This window comes from Vipera ursinii (genome assembly GCF_947247035.1).
Source record: "Vipera ursinii genome assembly, chromosome: 11".
Classification (NCBI taxonomy): domain Eukaryota; kingdom Metazoa; phylum Chordata; class Lepidosauria; order Squamata; family Viperidae; genus Vipera; species Vipera ursinii.
In genome coordinates, this window is record NC_139524.1 from 12,607,580 (window position 1) to 12,625,642 (window position 18,063).

Consider the following 18,063-nt stretch of genomic DNA (forward strand, 5'->3'; position numbering starts at 1 on the left):
AGGTCAAAATAATAATAATAATAATAATAATAATAATAATAATAATAATAATAATAAGAAAAGAAGAAGAAGAAGAAGAAGAAGAAGAAGAAGAAGAAGAAGAAGAAGAAGAAGAAGAAGAAGAAGAAGAAGAAGAAGAAGAAGAAGAAGAAGAAGAAGAAGAAGAAGAAGAAGAAGAAGAAGAAGAAGAAGAAGAAGAAGAAGAAGAAGAAGAAGAAGAAGAAGAAGAAGTTGGAAGGGACCTTGGAGGTCATCTAAAGAGCCTTGGTGGAGCAGTGGGCTAATGCCTCCTTAAGTAACACCAGCTGCCTGCAATTAGTGCAGGTTCGCATCCCACCAGGCTCAAGGTTGACTCAGCATTCCATCCTTCCGAGGTAGGTAAAATGAGGACCCAGATTGTTGGGGGCAATTAAGCTGACTTTGTAATAATGCCGCTGGGGTGTGTGTGAAAGCCCTAATAAGCAGGCATATACATAGAATGAAGGCTACTGCTAAGCTTGTAAGCCGCCCTGAGTCTTCGGAGAAGGGCGGGATATAAATGGAATTAAAATAAAAAAAATAAATAAATAAAAATAGTCCAACCCCCTGCTCAGGCAGGAAACCCTATACCATTTCGGATAAATGGCTGTCCAGTCTCTTCTTAAAAACTTCCAGTGCTGGAGCATTTGCAGCTTCTGGAGGCAGGTTGTTCCACTGATTAATTGTTCTAACTGTCAGGAAGTTTCTCCTTAATTTTAGATTGCTTCCCTCTTTGATTAGTTTCCATTCATTGCTTCTTGTCCTGCCTTTGGCTGCTTTGGAGAATAGCTTGAGTCCCTCCTCTTTGTGGCAACCCCCTGAGATATTGGAACACTGCTATTATGTCCCCCTTCGTCCTTCTCTTCATTAGACATACCCAATTCCAGCAGCCGTTCCTTATATGTTTTAGCCTCCAGTCCCCTGATCATCTTTGTTGCTCTTCTCTGTACTCTTTCTAGAGTCTCAACATTTTTTTTACATCGTGGTCTTTTTTACAATCATGGTCTAGATAAAAATAAGCATTTCCACCATTTAAAGCAGAGCACAGGCAGGTGGAAGGAAGATTTATGTGTGTTTTTATTTTTGATGGTTAACAAATCCCAACACATTACAGTATGTCATTAGAAGTTCTTTCTTCTCTTCCATATATGTTGCTCACTAGATGGCAGCAGAGACTGCTTCATTAGAAGATGGGTCGGACAATTTCATTTATTTATTTATTTTTAATTTTAATTCCATTTATATCCCGCCCTTCTCCGAAGACTCAGGGCGGCTTACAAGCTTAGCAATAGCCTTCATTCTATGTATATGCCTGCTTATTAGGGCTTTCGCCCCGGCCCCCCCAAGCGGCATTATTACAAAGTCAGCTTAATTGCCCCCAACAATCTGGGTCCTCATTTTACCTACCTCGGAAGGATGGAAGGCTGAGTCAACCTTGAGCCTGGTGGGATGCGAACCTGCACTAATTGCAGGCAGCTGGTGTTACTTAAGGAGGCATTAGCCCACTGCGCCACCAAGGCTCTGTTAATTCTGTTAATTTAATAGTAACAGAAAAGGCCAGCTTTGGCCTGTTTTACAATTAGTTAATGAATTTAGTAAATGAAATTACTGGATTACCAAACCAATTTCCATCTCAGACATGGTAGAAAAGGTCTTTAGACTTTTTCAACCCAGGCCCTGATAAAGCTAGGCTTAAGTCAGTTTTAGCCATCATCTCATGACTGGTTTTCAGAGCAGCCTCTCCAATCTTGGGAGACCTCCAGATCCATGGAAGCCAATTCAGAATTTTCAGTTGCAGCCCTGCTGGCTGTGAAAATGGACACACCCAGCCTTGGGAAGGCAGACTCAAGTTGGGATCTTTATTTCAGCTCCAGAAAGCCAGACCACTGTCTGCCTCTCCCATTTGCTACTGAAATCATTTCCTCCGCTATTATTTCCTGTCCTTCCTTCTCCCCATTCTTCGTGCACCATCTATTTTATTTATTTTTATGGCTTGCTGCTTTGGGGCATTCCACGAACCAACCAACAGACCAATCAAATAAATGTTAATCGCCACATTTCCCAAAAAGCTATTTTTACCAGACACCATTCCATGGGGTCATAAGGAATAAAGAGCTTATGTGCTCTGCAATGTGCTTGGACGGCAAGCAGTGTTCGAGCACGTTGCTCACTACAGCCATTGGTGCAGATGGACCCATTGGACAAAGGAATCTGTGTGCGCTTAGCAAACTGGATTTAGCATTCAGATAGCCAACTCCAGCGGGGAGGAGGCAGGGAGGGAGAGAGAGAATTTGCATGGGACTTCTATTAAATTAACACAGAGAGTGTCAATGGCAACCCTTACACAACACACAGCTGACTGGGTTCATTCCAGGATATTAAAACCTGCCTATCTCTGGGGCAGGATATCATCCGTTGCGACATTTTTATTGAGCCCCTTTATCAGCTACAGTCGCAATATCAGCTTATGTGATTAAATTGCATTCCTTTTGGAATACAGGTATTCCTCGTCTTACGACCGCAATTGAGCTAAAAATTTCAGTTGTTCAGTGAGCTTTCTCCCGTTTTACAAACTTTCTTGCCACAGTTAAGTGAATCGCTGCCATTGTTAAGTTAGTAACCCGGTTGTTAAGGGAATCTGGCTTCCCCATTGACCTTATGACACTGCAATAGCCATAAATATGGGTCAGTTGCCAAGCGTCTTTTTTCGGTGCCATTGTAACTTTGAACGCTCACTAAATGATGGTTGTAAGTTGATCTGTACTGTACTGATCAATCTGTTTCAATCTGTGCAATGTGAGCTGTTGATTCAGTCACTTCCAAATATTCTCCTCTGTGCCCAAATCCTAGCTACTCTGTTTATGTTGGAAATCATTGCTATGGTTAGTGGCAGCAGTATCTAGTTTCCATAGCATATGCAAATTGGAAGGAATCTAGATCATTTCCCTACTGTGGATTTATGGCATCTTCATTGCATCTTTCAGCCGCTGAAGTGATATTAAAAATCTGTCTTTAGCACTACTGGGCAATACTGTAATTGGATGTAGCTAGGAGATGCTATAGGCTTCAAGCATCACCGACAGGCGCTTGCCAGCCTCTGCCTGAACGTACCCTATATAAAGAGACCTCACAACCCATCTGAATACCTACTTTCATTATCAAATTAATCTTACTTTTAGGAAGTTACCGGAACCTGATTTTCTTAAGACTTTTATTCTACCTTCTGTCCTCTAAGATAACAGAGAACAAGTCTTTGCGGATTTAGGGGGGGGGGGGCGGAAATCGAGCACGTTCATAAAGCAGACAAATTTATCAACAGGCCCAGAATATTCATGCGACATCTTCAACTGTTTGATGTGTGTGTGTGTGTGTGTGTGTGTGTGTGTGTGTGTGTGTGTGTGTAAATTACTAACAAAGAATTAAGGGAGACTAAGATGCATTTCTGACTCTTTAGTCTTCATCAGTCAGTCATACCCTTCTGAGATTCGAACCTGGGCTGATTGCATATTAGGCAGTATTTTTACCTCTTCAGCCACAGGATCTCTCTCGCTCTCTGTTAGCTTTCTGCAAGGGGAGATATGAGTCAAATGTTAACTATTTAGATTACCTTGCTAGGCCCCAAACATAGGGCAAATCTTTATTTCCCCTAGAGTTGGAAACAACTAGCACGCATGTGCGGGGGAACCTTTACCTTTACCTTATATACCTACATGCACGAAACCAAAGACACCAGCCTGAAGATGACGAGTGGGACCTCGTCAAAACATCGCCAAGACACCCTCAATCTTACATGGGAAAAGACCTGAATACGCCAAGACATATGTGTGTGTGTGTGTGTGTGTGTGTGTGTGTGTGTTTTAAGTGTTTGTTAAGTATTTAGAATACCTTGCTAGGCCCCAAACTTTGTTAGCAATCCAAAAAATTTATACACACACACACACACACACACACACACACACACTTACACTTACATACACAAAAGTACATTGAAAATAAAATGCAAGGTGAAGGGTCAATCTCTCCTAAACATTTTTGCCCCTTCCCAGGCTTTTCAGAGAGTTAAAAAGGCAAATCTTTATTACTGCTGAATCCTGGGACGAAGCTGTCTCTGTACAAGAAATATCTCATAGATTAAATGGGGACAATCTCTTTTACGTTCTCATAAACTACGGTTGCTTCTCCATCAGACATTGTTGAAGATTTTTCTGTGCTGCATTTATTTACTCAGATAATTCTGTGCTAAGCTAAGGATGAAGAAGAGGTTTGTTCTATTGATTAAACCAGTGTCTTGGTGCTCATAACCCTGCCTTGAGAGGGGGGCCTTAGCTAGGCATACAGGATGCATTCACTATTTCCAGAAACTCAAGCAATGTGATAGACACACAAAGAGTGAAAACCACACTTGCAATCAAACCTAAGAATCTGGGATTCAATTTGATAGCCTTGTGCCCAAAACATTTTCCAGCATTTTTGCTTTGATCATTCTCCATTCTTTTTTTTCTTTTACTACTAACAAAAAATGAGTTAAGGCAGTGATGGCAAATCTTTTAAAGACTGAGTGCCCAAACTGCAACCCAAAACCTACTTTTGTATGATTAGGAGGGCACTGACTTTTCTAGCTTAGGGTTAGGGTTAGGTCACCATGAACTCAGAGAGGAAAATGGACATTGCCAACAAATTTAGGGTGCTTGTGTATGGTTAGGAGGACACTGACTTTTCTAGCCTGCCCTATCTATGTTTCCTGGTAAAATACATGGGAAAATCCCATTGGAGGAAAATTCCACTTCAGGAATTAAAAATTAAATCCAGTTCAGGTTTCCTATGCATCTGGAGGATGGGTGGGTTTGTGGAAGTCTATTCTAGTTTTATAAACTCCTAATTAGATTATTTGACCACCACTCTGGTTTCAGAAAGAGGAGGGTGAAGATAGGAAAGCAAAGTAGGAGAAAGGTTGGATACTGGACAATTGTGAGCCATTGAAATTTGCTGCTGCTCAAGTTTGGCATTCACGATCAAGTTCTAGAGCTCTTGGCCATGGGGAAAATGGTCAATTTGAGCACATTTATTTTATTTTATTTTTTATTTTAATTTCATTTATATCCCACCCTTCCCCGAAGACTCAGGGCGGCTTACAATCTAAGCACAAATCAATGTGCTTAGCAATAGCCTTCATTCTATGTATATGCCTGCTTATTAGGGCTTTCACACACACCCCAGCGGCATTATTACAAAGTCAGCTTAATTGCCCCCAACAATCTGGGTCCACATTTTACCTACCTTGGAAGGATGGAAGGCTGAGTCAACCTTGAGCCTGGTGGGACTCGAACCTGCACTAATTGCAGGCAGCTAGTGTTACTTAAGGAGGCATTAGCCCACTGCTCCACCAAGGCTCATTATATGATAGGACATTGTCACACCCTCACAATAATATGTACATTAGTTCAACTGAAAGCATGTCATAAGCATGGATACACCAGTAAGATTCAAGCTAATCACTACCACATTCTTTCTTGGGTTTTATTTTTAAACACTGCTAAAAATACATTTTTAAAAGTTAGGGGTTGGCAGGCTGGCCAAAGACATGATTGCAGATGATTATTTTATATATTCTTCTTCTTCTTCTAAAAATATGTTTCTGTTTCCTACTAAAGAAACATATCTTTAGATTCAGGGAGTACAGCGTTGATTTCCAGATTATTTTTATGATTCATAACGGGGGGGTGGTGGGGAAGCATGACCATCTATGCTGCATATACTGTAGCTGAGAACTGACAATGGAAAGGGACTAACAACTTGGAGCTTTTCCAATTCTCTGGGGTCATTTAGTGATTCAAAGTTGGCCGGCCTAATTTGGAGGATTCTTCTGTACAAGAGAAGAACAATGCAGAGAATGTAAACAAGTGTCTGCCATCTACAGATGGGCTACAGGAAATCCAAGAAGTCCAAAGAAGCACAGAGAAACTGGTACTGCAGGAAAGTGCAAAAGATTTGAGATCCTACTGACTATGAATTCTGAACTACCGCTCCTGCATGTCGCTTCTCTGTTACCCTTCTCTGGAATGCAGTGTGTTCTGTACCAGCCTGCTACCTGCCCTGCAGAAAAGGCAGGGACAACCCCTTTTACAAGAAGGCAAGAGGCTGGAACTAAGCCTGCCAAATTTATGGACACAAAAGCAAACAGAACAAGACACAAACCATGAAACAGGAGCTATTCAAGTGGTTGCCTTCAGCAAACCAGCCCTCCCACGCATTCCCCTTTTATACAGTTCAGGGCGTGGCTTCTCTCTGCCTCCTTCCGAGGTGCCCCATTGCCTTCCTCTGTTTACTCCTGATTGACTGCCTCCTGCGTCGGGCGTCCTTGAACAGGGCCAGCTGTGGGTCATCTTCATCCACGCTGTCAGGCTCACACAGCTGGGTCTGCGTCGTGACCAGGTGGGAGGGGCCTGGCTGAGGCCTCTGTGGAGCCTCAATATTATTCTCAGCAAGCTCTCCAACACCCCCCTCCTCCTCCTCTGAATCGTCCGACCCAACTGCCGAACCCACAGGCTGACCCTGAATCACAACACAGTGTGAATTGCATATGCAGCACATATGCATTTATATGCACATATAATTTATTGGAGAGATATATACCTACATGCAAGCACGCACAGCTACTAGGTGGGACCCCGATATCAAATGCATCAAGTTCACCAATAATTGACCTACAGGGTCCTTATGTTCTTAAGGTGTCCCCACATTATGTTCATTAAGTCCACTTTATAAACTTATTACACGCTTTATTGCTGCTTTAGGATGGGCTGGATCAGTTGGTTTTACTCTCTACTTTCTCCCTCAAGTTAACACTAGGTAAGGTGGGCAGCCTATAAATTTTATAAATAAATAAGTGTATCCTGCACAAATTAATACTTGGGATAGTTTTTCTTTTTTAAAAAAATCTTCATATCTTGATAACCACAGCAACACATGACAGGTTGTATTATCCACCGAGACTTCTGCAATTAGTTACAGGAGGAATGTAGACCAAGGCAGAAATACTGCTTCCATCTTAATTAATACCATAGTCTGTATTTTCCCCTCAATACACGTGCCATTTCATCCTTTCCTCAAAGTCAGTAGCACTTTTGGAAACTTTTTTTCCCCTATAAATTCCTTATCTCCTTTAAAGAAATGCCAAAAGTGGGTGGGTGGGTGGGATTTTTAATCAGTTTTATGATGAGGTGGATTTTTATTTTTTTAATTTTGTAAGGTGACGCCAGGAATCACCCATGTGCGAGTTGGGTGGCTACATAAATTGGTTTAATAAAAAAAATTAACCTTTCTGCCTTTCCCAAGTTCTATATCCCTTGAAATGTCAACATATTTCTTTTTATTTTGTCTGAAATGGTGTAGGGTTTCCTGCCTGAGCAGGGGGTTGGACTAGATGACCTCCAAGGTCCCTTCCAACTTATCATCATCATCATCATCATCATCATTATTATTATTATTATTATTATTATTATTATTATTATTATTATTATTATTAATTTCTCCCCCCCATTCATTCTGGGAAGAGGGAGGGACCATTTCTGCAAGCCGCCTCAAAAAAAGATTCAATTAAGGGCTTCTGTGGTTCTGTTTTCAGTTGCCTATAGAGATTCTCCATTAGGTATTTTAAAGCATTTTGGGAAAATTCAAATAGTTATTAGCTCCTCAGCCAGGGGACTATATAGCTGTAATAGTTCAAGGCAACCCTTTAAAAAGTTCTTGGGTCCCAAGAATTGCTCAATGATTTGGTGCCTAAAGGAAGAACATTTGTGCCTAAAGGAAGAGAAGAATGTTCATTAACAATAATCAGATACGATGTGAAATGTTTAGGGTTGATTTTCCTACTATTCAATCAAAATTGTATCTGTTTAGCAGAATGTATACCCCTTTATTAACTGAAGCCTTCAGGACAGCTTGCAATTATAATATAAAACTGACTCAGGATGCATTCCACGTTGCTATTAAACCATGCTCACAGCAGCATGTGTTTTCGTCCCCAAATTAAAGTTACATGCTGCTTCATTAGCTTCCATCAGAATTGCCTTTCTGCTGTGTGTGACTGGCATCTTGGATTCATTTAATCTAATCTTTTAGATGTTGCTTTTGTTCCAGAGCCCTCCGCTGTCTCTTGCAGAATGTTGATTAACCTCCATACTTCAGTTTTTTCTTAACCTTGCCACCACAATGTTCTTATTGCCTCTCCCTGAAGCACAGTGCAAGGTTTGCCTTTCAGAAATGCCATGTATCAGTTGAGCCTCACGATGGCAGCAGCAGCAAACCAAGATGGCACAAAGGCGCAGTGTGACCTCTTCATGGCCTGATCCTGGGTGAGAAATCTCACAGCCCTGAGATGCCAAAGTAGGACACCGAAACGTCTGTACTTGTTTCTCTGTATCTCAGCAATTGCAGTCTAACCATTCATTCATTCATTCATTCATTCATTCATTCATTCATTCATTCATTCAATCAATCAATTTATATAGCTGCCCATCTAAATGACTCTTGCAGGCTCATAGTTCCAAAAATATACTACAATTAACCCAATAAAAAAAACCTTTGAAATCAAATAAAAAGACAAAAAAAAACATTTAAAATAAGTATACACAGCAGCCGTGATATTGGCCAGTTAACAATAAAAACAGGAAATGGGGCCTGTAGTGCATTCTTGAGAACCCAGCAAGGTTTTTAAAGCTTTACAAAAAGCCAACAGAGTTGGGCTACTCTAAACTTTGAGGGGAGGGTATTCCATAGGGTTTGGCTGACGAGATCTGCAGCACACCCCATCTGCTAGAGCAAGGCTCTTCAAACTTGGCCCTTTTATGACTTGTGGACTTCAACTCCCAGAATTCCTCAGCCAGCCTGCCTGCCTGAGGAATTCTGGGAGTTGAAGTCCACAAGTCATAAAAGGACCAAGTTTGAAGCCCCTTGGGCTAGATCAAACTGGATGGACAGAGGGAGGCAGTCCCTCAGGTAATTCAGTCCCAAGCCATAAAGGTGACAACTATTTGTAAATCACTTTACATGTTCGGGATATTTGTTGGGAGATGTGGCAAATACAAGCAGCCTTCAAGTTGCAAACACAAGTGAGCGCCAAATTTCTGTCGCTAAGCAAAACAGTGAGTTCTGCCCTATTTTACCATTTTTCTTGCCACTGCAGTTGTTAATAACATGGCTTGTTAGGTGAATCTGGCTTCCCTATAAACTTTGCATATCGGAAATTCAGAAAAGTTGATCCCGTGACCCCTGAGACACCAGAGTCCTCATAAACATAAGTCAGTTGCCAAGCATCTGAATTTTGATGTTGTAACGGTTGTAAGTGTGAAAAATGGTCATAAGTTGCTTTTTGTAACTTTGAACAGTCACTAAACAAATTGTGATAATCAAGGGCAACCTTGTAGGTGCTTTCTGGTTCCAGATTAAAGGTAAAGGTAAAGGTTCCCCCGCACATGTGTGCTAGTCGTTTCCAACTCTAGGGGCCGGTGCTCATCTCCGTTTCAAAGCCGAAGAGCCAGCGCTTGTCCGAGGACCTCTCCGTGGTCATGTGGCCGGCATGACTAGACGCCAAAGGCGCACGGAACGCTGTTACCTTCCCACCGGAGTGGTCCCTATTTTTCTACTTGCATTTTTACGTGCTTTCGAACTGCTAGGTTGGCAGAAGCTGGGACAAGTAAGAGGCTCTCACTCTGCTACATGGCACTCGGAATTCGACCCGTCAAACTGCCGACCTTCTGATCGACAAGCTCAGCGTCCTAACCCACTGAGCCACCGCGTCCCCTTGGTTCCAGATTAGATAACCCTTATTGTCATTTTTTCCTGTGGGCACAACGGCACACGTTAAAAATGAAATTTAGTTGCTTCCTCTCAAAGTGTACACATACATAACACATATTTGAAACATACTATATGCAACATATGTATAGACCTACACCCTTATATTTAAGTAAGATACATACAATATTCACTGTCCATCTTGAATACATAATGGAAGGAGGAAACTTTAGAGTTCACAAGGTTGATAGTGTATGGAACAAAACTGTGGCTGAATCTGGATGTTCTGCTTCGGATGCCACGGAGCCCCCTCCTCCCAGAAGGTAACAAGGAAAACAGGTCGTGAAGAGGAGGTGTCGTATCCCGGACAGATAGTGGCTAAATGGCTATTCCAAACCTTCATCTAGCAGACTCATCCATTCGGCAGCCTCCAAGTACTGGATCCAATCTTATTTTTCTCATTAATGCCTTTAAACAAACTTCTCTTTCTCATCCTCATCCTCTACCAGCAATGTGACTCATTATTACGTGCCTCACATTTCCAAGGCAAGAAATATTCAGGCTGGAAGAAAACAGTTTACAATCTGAAAAGCCTTTTCTATTTCATGCATCTGGTCTGCCAGCCATGATAATTTAATAGCCTCCAGCCCAACCTCTGAATTTGGGAAAAATATACTAGGAAGGGACGCTGTGCCAATTAAACGTCCCAGGCGAGTTAGAAAGACCTAAAAATAAACTCCATTAATTCAGCCAAAGAGATTATCTTATTAAAATATTCTAACACCTTATTCTATTGTGTTTGCACCCTTAAAATCCAGAGGAATGTTGTAGCCAAGGGCGCTTTCATCTGCCGTGCAGAAACCTTATATGTTCTGTCGTGTCAATATGCAATAACCCACTCTGTTTTGAAGGGAAAGCAGGATATGAAGATAATTAAATGATTGCATGGTGATTTAGAGCACTCCTTGGTGACAAGCAACTGTATTAGCACAGGGTTAACTGAGGAGCATCAACGCAAGGACATTGGGCATGAAATCATAAGAACTGACAGAAACATTGTCCCAAAGCTGCTTTTCAAAAGGCAACTGGACTTTCTTGGTGTTTTTTTTTTCCTTGAAAACATTTCACTTCTCGTCTCAAAAGCTTCTTCAGAACTGTATTAAATATTTTTGTTAGTTTAGCAAAATATAAAATGCAGAAATACAAAGAATAATGAAGCTAATGGGAAAAGTTGTTTAAGTTTATTGAATTTATATACCGCCCTTTTCCCGTAGGACTCAGGGCGGTTTACAAAGTATTTAAAAACATCAAAACAATACAAGAGTTAAAAACAGTTAAAATAATTAAATTTGATCCCTGGGAGGAAAAAAAAAATAGGGGGGGGAAAGTGTGAAAGAAAAAAGTGTAGGGGGAAGGGGAAAAAGAAAAGCATGGACTTTTGACTCCTTTTGGAGCAGTAGAATAAGGTAATAACATAAAACCTCAACTTTTTACTTTTTAAATATAATAATAATAATAATAATAATAATAATAATAATAATAATAATAATAATACCAGCCATTTCTATAACAACAAACTTATCAGCAAGACCCAAAATCAAAGTTTCATTTTTTCCCACCTCAAGGAAAAAGTCCAAAAACGGTTTCCAAGTAGTAACAAAATTAATAGCGTTCTTTTATTTAATCAAACCAGTCAGTTTAGCCATCTTTGCTTACTCCATCAACTTTTGCAGCCATTCATCCATTGTCGGAATCAAAGTATGCTTCTGAAGAACTGAAAAAGCTTCTTGGATGAGAAGTGAAATGTTTTTCATGGGGAAAAAAAACCAAGAAAGTCCAGTTGCCTTTGGAAAAGCATCTTTGGGACAACCGTGACCTGGATGATTGAGAATCTCCATAGATATTTTGACATAAACATTCTTTCTTTACTGATAGATTAGTTTCTTGGAACAGATGTAGCCCAAGTTTACTGTACATACTTCTGAGCTTCAAGAAATCAATACCAAGATAGTGATCAAGCTTTTTGCATTTTTGCACATCCCTTCTATAACCTTGGTACCAAGCCTAAGGGACCCAACTACAAAGAATGATAGATTGATGCTGACCTGATGTAACAAAATCAGTCATCAATTCAAAGTGAATTATATACTGAATAAACGTGCATAGATCACCAATTTTTAAATTCAGGTTGCATCCTTTTAAAATTGATAATTCCCCTCCTTCCAGCTGGTCATCTATACATCTTGCAATGCTTCACAGTAAATCACAGAGGCAAAGCAAGGAAAAGGTTTTATGGAATATTACAGCACTTCAGTGTATAATAAACCAGCAAGATTGATTAACTGCTGGTGCCATAGTTCCAGCCATACAGAAGCACGGTTGTAGATCTTCTGTCCAAAGTGTTTGAAGATATTATAACCCCTGTTCCCAGAGTGAATCTGGTGTGGGAGATCTACCAGATCCTTTTGACATCTGTAAACTACAGCCCCGAAGGATTATTGCCATAAATTAAAAATCATTTTACTTTTTTTTCTGCCAGTTCTATTCGGACCAATGAAAGAGAACTTGCCTTTGAAATTTGTTTCAAGAGGTGAAGGCCAATTCTTATTGTATTTGTTGCACTTATTTAGTGATAAAGTTTACAAAGACTCTATGCATCTTATTTTAGACTGGAAAATGGTGAGCAAGTGATTTGGGCACCTGCTCAATTGGCTGCCCAAATGCCCAAAACTGTTGGCCATCTTCAAAGGCTTTCTCCTTCCCAGACCAGAGAGCGCCATCAAAGGATGTCTTTATTAGGGAAGCTATGAATTGATTTCTTAATGACCATAGCAACTTCTACTGGGATTTTCCATCATACTTCTTGGAAATATGGACACAATTATCCATCATCCCATAACGCAGATGTATGTAATTTCATTGCAGTTTATATAATCGCTGGGCAACATACATAGCTCCTAATTATAAGAAATGTAAAATCTCGATATATATTTTGTACATTCTCTGGAGACTAAATTTTCTTCAGCAAGCCTTAAAGTATATGAAAATTAACTTGAGTAATAAGATCTTCTTGCACGGTAACGTGACTTTCCCCCCCCCCTTACTTCTTGTTCCTAGCTGGCGTTCTGGTTTTCAGATTCTGATTTTCTTTAGATTGTTGTCAAATTTCCAAGCCTTTGTTTGTCCAAAGATCATGCAACAGAATGCTTTCCAGAATATTTGCATCTCGGTTTTCTGGAATTCAGATCTAAATTATTGGGTTATTAGAGAGTAGGAACATTTCTGGTAAAGATAAGTCAGTAGAATATTACAGTGTGGGGGAGAAGTACTTTTCCAGGCATAAAAAATATTATGGATCATTATTGTTCAGTGATGTGTGGCTGTATTAATCTCTCAGCTTGGACAGAAAGCGAAGCTAATATTATCCAATATGATTTTACACGAGTCATGATGACTCAGGGTTTGCCTGCCATGTAGAGTATGGAGGAAACAAATGCTTGGCTGCTCTGTGAACATTACCAACTGGAGCTTCACAATCATATCAGTTTGTTTAGCCCTGGGCACCATTTCTTCAGGCAAACAAAGCATGTGTTTATTTATTTATACCAAATCCAGTTTTCAGTGACTCAATTTAAAAAAAAAGAGAGAGGCTGAGACTCTAGGAAGAGTGCAGAGAAGAGCAACAAACATGATTAGAGTTCTGGAGGCTAAACCATATAATGAACAGTTAAGAGAACAAGTTATGTCGAGCTTAACCAAGAGAAGGACTAGGGGTGACATGATATCTGTCTTCCATTTACTGGAGGGCTATCACAGAGGAAACAGGATTGATTTATTCTCCAAAGCACCTGAGGGCAGGACAAGAAGCTTGTTAAAGAGAAAGCCAACCGAGAAATTTCCTGACAGTGAGAACAATTAACTAGTGGAAGTTAGTTAACAATTGACTAATGGAAGAGTTGCTCCATCACTGGAAGTCTTTTAGAACATATTGGACATCCATTTGTCTGGGATGGTATAAAGTCTCTTGTCTTGTGTATGGGGTTGGACTAGAAGATCTCTGGGGCCTTTTTCCAACCCTATGAGCTATCTTATTCTATATTCTACTTATGTATGTACCCCACCTGGCAATGGAATCCCAAGCACATACAAGTTTGCAGGGAGCCAAACTTTGCCTTCGACTACTGATTATTTTGTAGATTTAGTCTATACAAGGGCATCGCTGCTGGACTGCAGGATTCAGACAACACAAAAATCACCATCCTTTTGGGGGGGGGAAATTGAGTGAATATGAATGCACCCTTCTTCACGTCCCCACATCAACTGTTAAGAGCCAAACAGCTTCTAACTACTAGAAATAGGATCCAACTATCAAGACCGTGAATAGTCCCTCCCCTCCCCACTAATTCAACATTCTCTAACCTTAAGCCTAATAGAACATCTGTTCATTGACTGATTTTATTCATTGGGACATGAACAGTGCCCAGAAAAAACTTCACCAAGTTGAGAACTCGAGAAGAAAAAATCCAAGATGGTCCTCCACAAACTGAAACTTCCCTAGATTAGTGCTCATCAACAAATTTTGTAGTAGAGAGTTTATATAGCTCAACTCAGCACTTTTTTTTTAAAAAAAAAGAGTCTATTTATAAAGATTTGCCTTTCTTCTTCAGGAAACAAGCCCAATAAATGTGGCTTTTCTATCTCCTCCATGGAAACAAACACTTATTACCTGTTCCTTAACATCAACACCCCACTACACCCTTTCAGTGGTGGCTTAAAGGCCATTGTCCATCCTCTATGAAAACAGGATCTTCAAGAGCTAAGAATCCACAGATGGATTATTTTGGAGAGTTTTTCTGTTACGGCAGAAATGTGCAGGAAACTCTATTCCGCTTGGCTGTTTTTAAACTTCTGGAATACTATAAAAGCTGCTTGCCACTTAATGGAAATACGCTATTATTGATTTTCTCACAGTTGCAATGAGCCAAGTAAAACAAACCTTAAATCTGGACTGGGAAAATCAAAACAGCACATCAGCAAAGATCCGAAGATATGTAACAATCCAATAAAGGTTCAACAACAAAGAATTAGCATAGGATTGACTCTCACACTGAGACCTGTAACCACATCCAAATAAATAGTAGAAGCCTTATTATGAAAAATTACTTGGACTGCTAGTATACTGTTCTAATACCATTAAGCAACCTTAAAATCCATTTGTTGCCCAGCTTATGCCTTTTCTCCCACAATGCACACAACATTGGTAAAGTAGGTGTTTCTTTCTCTTCTGAAAGAGGGAGATAGAAGTCACAGTGGGCTGCGTTAGTGAAATAATTCTATTTGAAAATGAACTACATGCAGTAGTATTGCTTGCTTATCGATGGGAGTGTTGGACGAAAAATGAAGGAAAAGAGAAAGAGAATTTTAATCCACATGCAGTTTGATTGCTACAGAAAAATTGATGAGGGGAAGAAGGAAGCCACTAGCAAAATCCCCAGCTTGCTTAGCTGAATGCAAGCCTTCCCATGAATGCAACAAATTAGGCTACAAATGTGTGAACAAGCTGGTGGCAGTCGCAAATCCTGTTAAGACACATACCAAGATTTAATGAATTCTTTCCAACTTGAGCACTATCCGGGACTGTGAATTTCAATGTTCAGAATTCTCATTCGTGACTAAATTGGTTCTTGCATTCTGCAAGTTGATGTCTACGCATCTGGAGGGTGGCCAGGAAAGGAAGGTGGATTTATCATCTTGATCTCCAGAAAACCCTGATCTGCAAAGCTCAAGAGCTCAAAGGACAAGTCAGAAGATCACGTCACCTCACATCTCAACCCTGAGTTACACCTAGTCTCTGGTATTGGAACAAGATTTCGTTCACTCATTTCAAAACGTGATCCAATAATGAACTGTGCCTGAGTTAGAGGCAGATTTCAATTTCACAATCTGTGGATCCTTAAGAGATCAAACATGGTCCGGGGATCATAGAATAGGAAGGGACCTTGGAGATCTTCCTATCTAAGTGCAGAAATCCTCATACCACTTGGGATAAATGGCTATCCAGTCTTTTCTTTAAAAATTTAGAAAGAGACACCATTAATTGATTGCTTCATACGTTGTGCTAAGTTCTAATGTGTTTTGCTTGGTTATGGCTTAATGTGTGGCATGAATCAAGCCAATAAGTCATACTCTCTGCCATCCATAGCTTATGGCTTTCTGTGATGTGTCAATCCAGGAAATAGTAGTCGATTAAAACAGATCATATCTTACCACAATGTGCGAACCCAGTGAATCGTTCTCAGTGATCCAAACTCTATACAGAAGTTTGCATCGAAATAAATATTCACTTCCTTTCTCATTTTGTATGTTGAATTTCCCAACGCATTTTCATATTCAGCAATGCTTAAGCCTTTGTTGATGAGGTTACCATTTTACTATTTTGTGTGAAAGAAAGAAAATTATGCTTTTTCTAAAAGGGATAGGGAGAGACAGGCCGCACGTATTGCCTTGACATGCTGCCTTTCTCCTGGGGAACTATTATTCTTAGCTTTCTAACAAAATAGGAATCATAACAAAGAACATATACAGTGTTAGGAACATAGGAGCACTAGATGAAAAGTATCCATTATCCAGCCCCTCTTTCCAGCATTATTTTGTTTCTACTAGTTGTAAAAGCAGGGATGTTTCAAAGTCAGAAATCCCGCAAGGAAAGCTCTGCTTTCATTTGTTGTCATCAGCTACTTTGCCTCCCGTACTGTAAATAACAGTTGCTTTGGGGGCTGTTTTCAGTGTGAAAGTGTCAAAATGATTACATTGGCAGGGCTCTGTTTCTCATTCAAGCATCGTCTCCTGCAAACTGACATTGTTTCCAATATGTCTAGTTTATTGGGGCAAATACATGCTTAGGTGCGTGGCTTTCCTATTTGACCTCCCATAATAAGCTACCTTTTCCTCTTTTCGTGAACTGATGGCTTCCAAGGCAGTTTCCATACAGCTGTAGAACTGAACCACTGTACTCTTGGGTTAAAGTGTGTAAAGTGACATTTAGGAATGAAATGAGGCTTCCTGTTGGACCTCCTGCGGTTTGGTGAAAGAGGAGTCAGATGAAGTTCAGTCTTCAAAGTTAATCTTCGAAAAACTGAGTCATGAGATATCTGCAGCTCCAAACTTATTTCTGCAATTTTGAGGGCTAGATTTCCTGGGTATAATTTATTGTCTGATTTTAGGATTGGGGCACAGGACATCATATATTTTTTTTCTTCTCTAAAGTTCTAAACAGAATATTCATTTACTTTACACACATGCGTGTGGACAACGCATCTGGTATGAACTTGGAGAGAAGATTTTTTTCCTCTCTCCCTTCATTTTTTTAAAAGCCCAAAATAGAACATGAGAAAGATTCCAGCTATCTTATTACACAAATAAATGCATTCGCTAACAGCTTGACAAATTTGGCAGTGGTGCTAATAAAAAAAAACATTGGAAGAAACACACACACAAGCTTGAGCAATGAGCAACAGCAGGTTTATTCACTTAAAATGCTCCAGACATTAGGTAATAGCTATAATAAGCACTGGTTCATTGAATAAAGTAATCCTGTTACAAAAATCAAAGTTTTTTTTTTAAAAAAGATAGAGCATCTCTGCTTCCATTGATAGGCCCAGTTGCAGTGATGTGTGCACCATTGGAAGATTTGAAGGACCAGGTTAGGGAAAGTCATCCTGGAGAAAATCTCTTGGTCATCAAGAGCCTATATCAAGTTGATTGCACGTAATCAGTCATAATCAATCTGCTTCCGCCATGCACACCAGTAAATGATACTTATCAATATGCCTATTGATACCTCTCAAAAGGTTATGCAAGGTCCTTTCCAAATTAATGTCATACATCTAATAAGAAAGGGAAGTGCGGTGACTCAGCGGTTAAGACACTGGGCTTGTCGGTTGGACAACGGGCAACCCAGGTTTGAGACCCAAACTCCAGGCGACGGTGTGAGCTCGCGTGAGCTTGCCCGAGCTCCTGCCAACCTAACAGTTTGAAAGCATGCAAATGCAAGTCAATAAATAGGTACCACATCGGTGTGAAAGTTACAGCACTCCATGACATCATACTGGCCACATGACTGCAGAAATGTCTTGAGACTGTGCTGGCTCAATGGCCTTGAAATGGAGATGAGCACACACCCACCCATAGTTGACAATGACTAACAAAGTAAAATCCATAGGGACTCCTTTACCTTTGCCTATCTAATTA

General features: G+C 40.2%; 1 long non-coding RNA gene across 1 annotated transcript in view; it reads left to right on the forward strand.

Annotated features, from left to right (window-relative positions):
- Positions 1 to 262: 262 nt before the first annotated feature.
- The window catches only part of LOC310645575, a 590,514-nt gene continuing 572,713 nt past the window's right edge, over positions 263 to 18,063 (forward strand). Inside the window, exon 1 of the long non-coding RNA XR_014493528.1 lies at positions 263 to 374. This is a non-coding gene — a long non-coding RNA (uncharacterized lncRNA). The remainder of the gene's footprint in view (positions 375 to 18,063) is intronic.